Raw genomic sequence first — 12,559 nt, forward strand, 5'->3', positions numbered from 1 at the left:
TATGATTTTTAATGAATGCTGTGTCTGTGACAAAGGTATATTTTTAGGTCTGGTTAATGTTTACTCTCTCTCTACCTCTCCCTCTCTCTCTCTGTGTGTGTCTGTCTTTCCTTCATCAGTCTCCCCAGGAGACTCATTTGGATGGATATGTTACAATTTGATGCATTCCTTTCTTTCCTTTTCTCGTTCTCTTTTTCTATCCCTAATTTATTCCAGTGGAATCTGAATCCATTTTTCTGTTTCTTTTTTGGGAAAGACGTAGTGATTTTTTAACCCCACAACATGGTGAGGATAAGATTGATCAAACTCTAGAGTTCTTGGGTTACACAGACGTAGTTAAACAGATGTAGTAATATTGTTGCTTAATGGGCTGATGATATTATATGACATTGCTCATTTTCTGTTTAGAATAGTTAGTTATACAATGAGAATGAAGAACCTTACATGCATACATGTATCTATGTATGTGTGTGTGTGTGTGGGGGGGGGGGGGGGGGGTTGTAGAATTGCAGGAAATTCACTTTAAAATGTAAATGTATCTCTCTGCTGTCAAGAGTAGGGGTCACTAAAATGTTTTGCCCACGAGGTGGTGGCTAGGTAAGCTATTTCTAATGCATTACTTACTTACTGCTAGCAACAGCACTTTTCCTTCACATTTTTGGTATTTCTAGTGCCATCACATTGACAACTCGAACTAGTCTTTCTGTGTGAGAGTGTTCTCTCTTCCCCCCCAGCATGTGAGTGAACAAGATGTAAGTTACCAGAATCCTCCACTCTCTCCTGTGGATTTCCAAAGGATCTTTATTCTCTGCTTCCTAATGTGCAGTAGGGGAAGTGAGTGTTTGATTCAACTTACTTTGATTCTTTTATATATGACATCAGTCACATTTCTTTGACAATTGAAACAGTGAGGTAGGTTGTCTGTGGCAGGTGAATCTGGGGAGAGATAGAGCTTCATACTCCAGCTGGCATTCTGCCTGAAGGGATGTGATGTAACTGTTAACAGTTTGCATCAGAGAGAGAGAGAGAGAGAGAGAGAGAGAGAGAGAGAGAGAGAGAGAGAGAGAGAGAGAGAGAGAGAGAGAGAGAGATAGTGTGTGTGGGGAAGAGAGTGAAGGAGGGGGAGAGAGAGCATGGTAGTGTGCGTGGGAGCGAGAGTGAGAGAGAGAGAGAGAGAGAGAGAGAGAGACAGAGAGAGAGAGAGCATGGCTGTGCGTGTGGGAGAGAGAGAGTGAGAGAACGAGAGATAAAGAGAAAGCCCCAGGACAGGAACAAAATTAGACCCAACCAAATTATGAGAAAACAAAAAGATAATTACTTGACACATTGGAAATAATTAACAAAAAACAGAGCAAACTAGAGTGCTATTTGGCCCTAAACAGAGAGTACACTGTGGCAGAATACCTGACCACTGTGACTGACCCAAAATTAAGAAAAGCTTTGACTATGTACAGACTCAGTGAGCATAGCCTTGCTATTGAGAGAAGCCACCGTAGGCAGACCTGGCTCTTTATTTTTTTATTTAACCTTTATTTAACTAGGCAAGTCAGTTAAGAACAAATTCCTATTTATAATGACAGCCTACCCTAGCACAGACAACACTGGGCCAATCATGCACCCCCCTATGGGACTCCCAATCATGGCCAGTTGTGATACAGACTGGAATTGAACCAGGGTCTCTAGTGAAGCCTCTAGCACGAAGATGCAGTGCCTTAGACAGCTGCACCACTCGAAAGACTGAGTGAAGACAGGCTATGTGCACACTGCCCGAACAATGAGGTGTAAACTGAGCTGCACTTCCTAACCTCCTGCCCAAATGTATGACCATATTAGAGAGAGAGAGAGAGAGAGAGAGAGAGAGAGAGAGAGAGAGAGAGAGAGAGAGAGAGAGTTTTGCTGATGATCTGGTGCTTCTGTCCCCAACCAAGGAGGGCCTACAGCAGCACCTAGATATTCTGCACAGATTCTGCCAGACCTGAGACCTGACAGTAAATCTCAGTAAGACCAAAATAATGGTGTTCTAAAAAAGGTCCAGTCGCCAGGACCACAAATACAAACACCACTGCCCTAAAGCACACAAAAAACTATACATAACTTTTCCTAAACATCAGCGCCACAGGTAACTTCCAAAAAGCTGTGAACGATCTGAGACAAGGCAAGAAGGGCATTCTATGCCATCAAAAGGAACATAAATTTCGACATACCAATTAGGATCTGGCTAAAAAATACTTCAATCATTTATAGAACCCATTACCCTTTATCCTTTATGGTTGCAAGGTCTGGGGTCCGCTCACCAACCAAGAATTCACCTAATGGGACAAAAAACTAATTGAGACTCTGCATGTAGAATTCTGTGTACAGAATACCTGACCACTGTGACTGACCCAAACTTAAGGAAAGCTTTGACTATGTGAGCATAGCCTTGCTATTGAGAAAGGCTGCCGTAGGCAGACCTGGATCTCAAGAGAAGACAGGCTATGTGCACACTGCCCACAAAATGAGGTGGAAACTGAGATGCACTTCCTAACCTCTGCCCAATGTAGAGACACATATTTCCCTCAGATTACACAGATCCACAAAGAATTCGAAAACAAACCCGATTTTGATAAACTCCCATATCAACTGGGTGAAATACCACAGTGTGCCATCACAGCAGCAATATTTGTGACCTGTTGCCACAAGAAAAAGTCAACCAGTGAAGAACAAACACCATTGTAAATACAACCCATATTTATGCTTATTTATTTTCCCTTTTGTACTTTAACCATTTGTACATCGTTACAACACTGTATATATACATAATATGACATTTGTAATGTCTTTATTCTTTTGGAACTTCTGTGAGTGTAACGTTTACTGTTCATTTTTATTGTTTATTTCACTTTTGTATATTATCTACCCCACTTGCTTTGGCAATGTTGACATATGTTTCCCATGCCAATAAAGTCCCTTGAATTTAATTTAATTGAGAGAAAGAGAGAGCGAGAGAGAGAGAGAGAGCGAGAGAATGAGAGAGAGAATGAGAGAGAGAGAATGAGAATGAGAGAGAGATAACTAGAGATGGAGAACCAGAACCAGAGATCCAGTAACAATTGTAACTTGTAACACAGCCAGTATTACATTCCAAACCTTTTATTGTGCATTCATTTTGTTTGTAGACATCTTTCACCACCCAACCATTGATCCAAAATATAAGTTTACTGATAAATATAAAATATAATGAGTACATTGGTTTAGGCCTAGATTCAATCAGATCAAGTGTTAACTGGTGATAGCAGACACCCGCACAGGCATAGGTGGAACTGTGTTGGAGCCTTCCAATTGGTGAGCAGCTGCTCTTGCGATCGTTGTCACGAAGCCACGCCCGACTCGCGTTAGAAGATACACGTTTCAGAAATCCCCTTTGAATGTGCTACAGTACTGTAAATGACGATACATTGTGTTAGGCAATACACTTGCACTACCCGTTAAAATTCTCTGAACGTCAAAAATCCATCATTTCCATACCATGTCTGATCAATGGCGTGATCATTGAAGACATCTCTCCCAATACCCCCTTCCCCAAACCACCTGTAAACATTGGACAAGAGATTGTGCATTCCTGTATTATACTTACGCTAAAACGCTTATTCTATTCTACTGAGCCATTAACTTTATGTTCGTATTTGTATATTTGATTATTCCTTATCGTTGTTGCATTGTCGAGAAGGAACCTGCAAGTAAGCATTTTGTTGGACGGTGTATACCATGTGTATCCCGTACATACGACTAAGAAAACTTGAAACATCTTTCACAATGTAATCAAAACAAAGAAATTAAAGAAACAATGGCACTAGTTCCCATTAAGCCTGTCTTGAGCATTTGGCCATAGTTCCCATCAAGCCTGTCTTGAGGGAGGGTGGTGGCATCATGGGGATGGCAATCACACATCTGCCACCTGTATTGTATTCATGTATTGTATTGTACTTATACATTGTAGTGGTCCTGTACGTGGCTTGGTACATAAGAGCATGGCACTAGCAATACCATAGTTATGGGTTCGATTCCCACTGGGGTCTCATACCAAAATGTGTGAACAGTTGTCACGTTGGAGGAAAGTGCCTGCTATGTAAATGGAATATATTTACTGTGCTACAGTACTGTATTGCCAAATGAAATTTTAGTAAAGCAGTGTGACCTCCCCCATTTTGGATAAATGTTTACTGTATAGGGGATGCATTTCTCTCTTGTTTTGGTCTTTCTGGATTATTTGCGCATTGGTATTGTATTGCATTGATATTGTATTACTGCACTGTAAGAGATAGAAACACAAGCATTTCGCTGCACCTGCTGTAACATCTGCTAATCTGTGTACACAACCAATAAACTTTGATTTGATTTGTTACACACAGTACATATCTGATCTTGTAAATATCCCATTTCTTTTACTTACAGTACTGTGTAAGTAAAATCATAATAGTCATCAACATAGTAGTACATTTGAGCATGTATCATACTTTCTATTTTTCTACTTTACATCCACATTTTCATTATGTAGTTCTCAAAATCTGTAGTAGACTAACCAGTTTACATGTCAAATCTATAGGTTTACCCATGGGTGCAACTTTGGTTTTAGAAGTGGGGGGGACATAACTATCTGTGTATATATATATTTATTTATTTATTTTTATCCAGTCGGATAAACACTCCAAACAGCCTATCCAACGCTTGGAGGCGTCCACATGTTCCTAAAGCACACCGTTGCCTCGTTTTGTATCATATTCCAATGATAAAACTGTGGGGGACAAAAATGCAATTTCAGAATATATGGGGAGACATGTAACTTTAATTACTTTATATGAACATGTATTGCGATGTGAAATATGTATTTCCAGATGAAACACTGATTAAGTTTGGTGAAAAAGTGACTATGATTTTGTGTGTTGTAATTAGTCAATTGAAAATGTGCTTAGAGTTTTGAAACATCTGCCTTTTTTGATGATCTGTTTTAAGTTTTTGTATTAAGAATTGTGAAAATGTACCACATACTTCTGAAAATTACACCAAAGCGATAAGAAAAAGTAACATGCAGCTGTCACTTGTCATAAACCACTGCCACCTAGTGTCTATCACATTGAACAACCAGCAGTAGACCCCCGAGAGAGAGAGAGAGAGAGAGAGAGAGAGAGAGAGAGAGAGAGAGAGAGAGAGAGAGAGAGAGAGATAGCGGTCTTAATTACAGCCTGGCTGGTGAGAATTGCGTGCATTACTGTAAATGCACTTTGAGCCTATTGACGGAGGTACCTTCGGGGTACTGTTGAACTCTTGGAAACAGACAGATTTGATTATGACATCATTTGCATAGCGCCCCCAGTCTCGGCGTGTACACACACAGCTCTTATTAAGTTTCATGAAGAGAATCTGGCAGGAGACTGCTGGGGAGGCCAACATTACTGCATGGCACTGGACTATGAAACTATGAAAACCACACAGCTACTTATTACATGGGGGAGATCCCATCTGATGTTTGGTTATGATAATACATTACATTAGGCTCTCAAATGCTGCAAAGAAAGCAATGGTCCTCAGGCAAACACAACGGGGCTTTTCATTTGCCATGCAGCTGTTTGATTGTTTGTAATGATAGGCTTTGTTTGAGAAACGGGTTGATACTGTAGCAGTGGATATGTCACTCAAAAACAGTCAGCTAGCATATGTAAGCCCTAGAAGTGATACACTTATAGAGATCCTCAAAGACAAATGTTAAGTAATTTCTTGTGTGTCTAGTACGAGTTCATTAACCTAAAGGCTGTCTATCACAACTTACGCACACTCCCTGTCTCTCTCTTTCACTCTCCTGGCTATCTGTCATATTCCAGAGCCCTGATCGTGTGTTAGTGTGTAAGTGTTCGATGCAGGGTAAATCACTAAGGCTTGTGTCCCAAATGGTACCCTATTCCCTATATAGTGCACTACTATTGACAAGAGGCCCTGGTTAAAAGTAGTGCACTATACAGGGAATAAGGTGTCATTTGGGACACAGACTCTTACTGCTGTGTGTTTATTTAACATAGACCTTTATGAGGGCTCAGGCTCCGCTCACTTACCCCCAACAACACCTTGACCCCCTGACCTTGACCCCCTGATCAGTAAATCCACCACTGCTTGCATCCCAAATGGCACCCTATCCCATATATCATGCACTAATTTTGAACCAGAGTCCTATGGGCACGCTAAATCTCTGTGCCTTATTTAATTTCCTGACCGTTGATCTGAGAGGGTGAAGAGGGATGAGGAGGAGGGGGGGAGGGGGATTAGGGTGAGGGGGGAAAAAAGTGGGTGTGAGGTTGAGGAGGGGTGAGCGTTGAGGAGGAGAGGGTTGAGAGGGGAGGAGGGGTGAGGAGAGAGAGGTGCGTGAGCTTTGGTGAGAAGGAGGAAGGAGGGGAATGAAGGGGTGAGAAATGGTGATGCAGGAGCGGCGAGGAGGGGTGAGGCAGGAGTTTCCCAGTGACACGCCACTGGTTCTTGTCATAATTTATTACCGGCCATTTTTCTGGGGCGGTGGCGTTTACAGCAGCTGCCAGAGTGGTGACTGGCAAAGCTACACAGTATTATCAGGAGGATTGTTTTGCATATATTACAGGGTTAAGTGCAAACCAATCTGGTTTATCCAAACACAGCAATCCAAACAGAGCAGGCCTGGAGACTGATGAGTAACACACACTGCTAGCTATGGCCCTCCTCTCCTTACTGCCTGTTCCTCACGATTGATTGGTCCTGATTGGTTGTAGAACATAACACAGACTTTGATTATATTACAAACGTTCACGCATGGATTGACGCTCTGCAGATAGAACATAGAAGGAGCGAAGAGCCGGGGAGTGATCTTCAGAGTGCAAGGCCGATTTGCTGCAAGGACGCGTGGAGAGGAGAGTTAGAACAGAGTGATTATAATTGCTTCTTTTCCCAGGGAAAGTGTACTGGTGCGGTGGAGCTTTGATTACATATCTACAGTTACGTTTTGTTTCTGCTTACCTGTGATGAACAGAGTGTGAGCGTGAGTAGTAGAGGTCCTCGTGGGCCCTGACCAATCCAACGACCCCACACAGGTTACCGTGGGTTCACCCGGCCTCCCAACCATGTCACATGTCTGGAATGTGTTGTGGGTAGAGGTCCTCAGAGAGGTTCCAAACAGAACCTCAGAACGTCTCAGTGAAATTGTTTTGGCATTCTAAATGGAACACCTCCGTACGCAATCTAGAATGATCCCCCAGATGCCTCCGTTCTGTGTGTATCCCTGCAGTGTGTTTAACGAGAGGGGAGGCCTCTGTGGTCTGAGCCGGCCCAGAGGAAGAGAGAGAGAGGGGTAGAAAGACCTAATCCAAGCAGGGCCCAGGGCCAGGGCTGATTTCCCACATAGACCATCAGGTTAAGTTACAGATTCAAAAGACAGGATCACCTCTTATATCATTTGGCCTTTTTTTCCTTTCGACTGCAAATGTTTGGGTTTTAGCATGCGTAATCCCACAAGCAATAACAACCCTCTCGCATTACTGTCTCTACGAGAAGTGGAGGGGATGCTGGAGGGAAGAAAGAAGGGTGGACACACATTACACACACACACACACACACCATGTTAATTCAGCGGCAGAGGTCGCATCCTCTCGTCTACCCGCTCGAACACCCCCTCCATCCCTCCATGTTGCATGAGAACAGACAAACCTCTCACTCCTGACATGTCCATAGGGAGGCTGGGGAAGGCAGTGTGATGTGGTGCGACACGGCGTAGCTCCATGTTTTGTCATGCCTACCCGCAAAGCTGTCATGAGGAAAGAAACAGCGTGACCATGTTGATTAGGGTAACCTTTTCGGCAGGGAGTGGAAATATGCTGTCAGCTCATTACAAAAATACATAAGCGATCACATTCAATTACTCACTTAGCAAAGGTAGATTAGTTGGAGGTGGCTGCCAACACTGTGGCTTTTCTGAGGTCAGCTGGAATCACTGTAATCAGACGAGTTCGGGCGCTGGCGCTATATCACTTTCTACCCCTACCTCGTTCCCTCCTTCCGTCCTCCCTCCTCCGCTTATCCTCTCGTCCATCTATACCCGGAGCCCTCAATACCCTCTGATTCAACTCGCCTGAAAACATCCACAAATATTTACACTTCAGCGTTTTCTCCCTTTAAGTCTAATGTGAATTTCATAATTCAGGAAACATCACACAGGTTTGTCGGCTCTTGATATTCTGTGTGTGTGTGTGTGTGTGTGTGTGTGTGTGTGTGTGTGTGTGTGTGTGTGTGTGTGTGTGTGTGTGTGTGTGTGTGTGTGTGTGTGTGTGTGTGTGTGTGTGTGTGTGTGTGTGTGTGTGTGTGTGTGTGTGTGCGTGTGTGCGTGTGCGTGTGTATCAAATCTGACTTCATGTGCACGTAATGAAGCAAAACTCATGAACACACACACGAGGAGGGCCCTATATCAGCAGATGTAGAAGTCTGAACCCTCCCCTGACCATGAATCACAGAGAGGTCCTTGCGTTAAACTCCCGCCACCCACAACTGATCTCTTCCTCGACCCTTCGACTCACATACACACATACACCTGATCTCCCCTGGACTCTCAACCTCCCCGGTGTTCCCGTCTGACATTCCCAACCCTTCCCGTTCCCGAACCCTCCAACGCTACCCTGTTCCAAAAGGGATCAAATCTGTTAATGCCTGACAGGGCCTGTAAACTAGCTGTCCATCACTGGGCCTGGCTGACGGCTGTTATGACTGCAGTGAGGTGATGTGGTGCTCCGCTTTCGTTGCAGCCAAGACCGACTCTCTAACAGACAGACTCACAGAGACGCTGCTGCTATGATTACCGTGGCTTTGACTTCATATACATGGGATGTGTCCCAAATGGTATCCTTTTCCCTATTTGGTGCACTATGGGCCCAGGTCAAAGTAGTGCACTACATAGGGAATAGGGTGTCATTTGGGATGCCTCCATGTTGGTTCTATGGAGAATTGGAAAGAGGGAAAGGGGGTATTAGATACTGTAGATATCACTAGACAGGATATGAATCAAGAGAACGTCAGTGTGTATGGCATCATATTCTGTATGTAGCGCACTGCCTTTGACCAGAACTTTATGGGTCCTGGTCAAAAATAGTGCACTATATAGGGAATATGGTGCCATTTGGGACATAAAATGAGACAGAGGTTGTGTAAATACTATCTCAGCTATTTGAGATGTTTTTTAGAGTAATTGTCTGTCTCAGCAATTCAGACAGTTTTTACCTCAGAGATCGGAGGTTGAGACGTATGATGACGGCATGGTTTTGATTTAGGAGTTTTCTCCGAAATTGAAAAATATCTTATATTATTATACATCAACATATCAAATTATTATGTACATTTCAAAACATAGGAGCTTTTTATAAATTCCCTTTGTTGTAGAACAATAGCTTTGTTTATGATTAAATTATATTAATTGATGGTAAATAACTACATAATCATCTGACTGATTTAAAATGTATCAATGATCAGTTTCATTAATAAGTCAGAATGTGACTTTTCTTCATTGACCCAAAGCATTGATCGGCTTTATCCATGTTGTTACACGTCTGGCCCACAAGGGTGCAGCTCCAACACAGGTATTCACTGTGCATCATCTTTATGCGTCCAAAATGGCACCCTATTTGTAATGCACTATTTTTGACCAGGGTCCATAGGTTTCTGTTCAAAATTAGTGCACTATAACGGGAATAGGGTGCCATTTGGGACTTAAAATAAGTGTTCCTTCTATACTTAAGAATTCCTGTTACAGTGCCAGAGACGCTGGCAATTGCTCTTCTAAAGAAGATTTGATATTCTTAGTGGTTTTAGGCTGCGTTTACACAGGCAGACCAATATTGATATTTTTTTCCACTAATTGGTCTTTTGACCAATCACATCAGATCTTTTCATATTAGATCTTTCGTAGAGCCGATCTGATTGAAAAAAAAATCAGAATTGGGCTGCCTGTGTAAACGCAACCATGTTGGCATCGAATATTAGGACAATGAGTTTTTCCTTACCGTGTGACTATATGGTAATAATCTATAACTATGGCCGAGATTTGCAGACAGTTTTCCCTGTTCTGGCCCACACAGTCATGAAAAAACTATGGCCCTAAGTATAGTAACTCTGAGAAAACAATATAAAAACATCTATATTACAATGTACAGCATCATACTCATGTCACTAAGTGTTTATAGCCCAGGTTAGCCCTGTGAACCCCAAGGCCAAGGGGAGGCAGGCAAATCTAATGCAACAGTCAATTGGAATCTACTCCCTGCGTGTCGGTACTAGCCCACCACAGCTGTTCCTGGGTGGACTGGACGACCTCTCTCTCGCTGCATTTACATCTCCTGGGGGAACCAATGACGGCTGGGTTGAAAGATACACTACATGACCAAAAGTATGTGGACACCTGCTCGTCGAAAAACTCCTTCCAAAATAACGCGCTTCAGCACTTGGCGGTCCCGTTCTGTGAGCTTGTGTGGCCTACCACTTAACGGCTGAGCCGTTGTTGCTCTTAGATGTTTCCACTTCACAATAACCGCTCTTACAGTTGACAAGGCCAACTCTAGCATGGCAGAAATTTGACGAACTGACTTGTTGAAAAGGTGGCATCCTATGACGAGGCCACATTGAAAGTCACTGAGCTCTTCAGTAGGGTCAATGTTTGTCTATTGAGATTGCATGGCTGTGTGCTCAGTTTTATACACCTATCAGCAACAGGTGTGGCTGAAATAGACGCATTCACTCATTTGAAGGGGTGTCCACATACTTTTGTAAATATTTTGTAGCAATGTTAAATGCTGCTCCTCGCTCCAAAAATCATGTATGTTTGTCATTATGTGATGATGCGTATTAATCATATACAATAAATGTTTTTGATCATATTCATAATTTTTTTAGGGGAGTCAAGTCAGATAAAAAAAAATGGAAATGTTTGCAGATTACACTGTTTTTCCTCATGTCCATATGAACAGACATATCTGACATGCACACTCAAAATGATTGAGGCTTGGATAATCAAACATAGAAAATGACAGTACATGGCCTTTTAACATACAAGGGTACATGCTGTTATGTTTTATTATAGGCATGAATCTCCATGTAAAGTTAGTGTTTCAATGTTCCAAAGCTCAAGGTTGCATTTAGTTTAGAAATCTTCTACATTTGACCTGTGTGCACCATGTAATTTACCAGCCAAAAAAAGCATTTACATTACTTACTTTCTGGCCAGTAGAAAAAATATTCATGCAATCATTTGTTTTCAGTTCACTCAGCATTTGATATAAACCACAGGCTAGTTTGAATTTAAGTATATAAATGGGCTTAATAGTATTTAGAGGGAAAACACAGATTAATCAGATGTGGACATGTTTATTATGTTCTACTGCGTTTTAGTCCAGGAGCGGCTATTATCTGATAGCAGACAGCCTGTGTGTGTGTGTGTGTGTGTGTGTGTGTGTGTGTGTGTGTGTGTGTGTGTGTGTGTGTGTGTGTGTGTGTGTGTGTGTGTGTGTGTGTGTGTGTGTGTGTGTGTGTGTGTGTGTGTGTGTGTGTGTGTGCGAGTGCGAGTGTGTGTGTGAGTGTACATGTTTTTCTGCCTTATCAGGACCAGAATGTCCTGACAAGTCACCAGAATGTCCTGAAGGTAGGGAAACTAAACAATTCTGAAAAGTCAGGACTTTTTCATGTCCTTATTTTGTTAAAATTCTATTTTAGGTGTGTGTGTGTGTGTGTGTGTGTGTGTGTGTGTGTGTGTGTGTGTGTGTGTGTGTGTGTGTGTGTTTGGTTGGAGAGAAGAGAGGTCATTCTGTTTTACTTGTGATTTATCCTTCATAATTTCCCAGGACCATAGTTCTGTTGTTGATACAGAGCATCATTTTGATTCATGATCTGAGTAAATAGCGAGTGATTTGCCCTGAAAGAACAAAACACAGACCCTCAAATCACTTGATCATTAATCCACACATTGTTTTATTTACTCTTAGCTCACTCAGCGACCGTGAGGAGAGAGGGACGGGAGAGGGAGGTGGGAGGAGGGGACGGGTGTGTAGGGGAGATGTTGTGGGATGAAAAACAACCATTCCACTGTCAGGCCTTTAGTGGAGCTGGCAGTTGGTGGGACGCGGGAGGGGAGAGAGAGAGGGGGGAGGGTTACATTGTATAGTGACATAAATATGCCGGCCTAAGCACTACACAGGCGTGCGTACATAGTAGTGGGTTGTGTCGAGTTGATGGTTCTATGTCTGGATAATGTTGCAGGCCCCACACTACACTATAGTGTGTGTGTGTGTGTGTGTGTGTGTGTGTGTGTGTGTGTGTGTGTGTGTGTGTGTGTGTGTGTGTGTGTGTGTGTGTGTGTGTGTGTGTGTGTGTGTGTGTGTGTGTGTGTGTGTGTGTGTGAACTTGAGGTGAACGCTCTATGCCAGGTTAAAGGGGCATGTACAAATACAACACCCTCTAAACATGAGCCCGGCTTCACCCCACCCCCTCTTTCATCCCCCTCTTATCCTCTCAACTCACCCCAGCACATACA

The sequence above is a fragment of the Salmo salar genome, chromosome ssa01 (assembly GCF_905237065.1).
Source record: "Salmo salar chromosome ssa01, Ssal_v3.1, whole genome shotgun sequence".
NCBI classification, from domain to species: domain Eukaryota; kingdom Metazoa; phylum Chordata; class Actinopteri; order Salmoniformes; family Salmonidae; genus Salmo; species Salmo salar.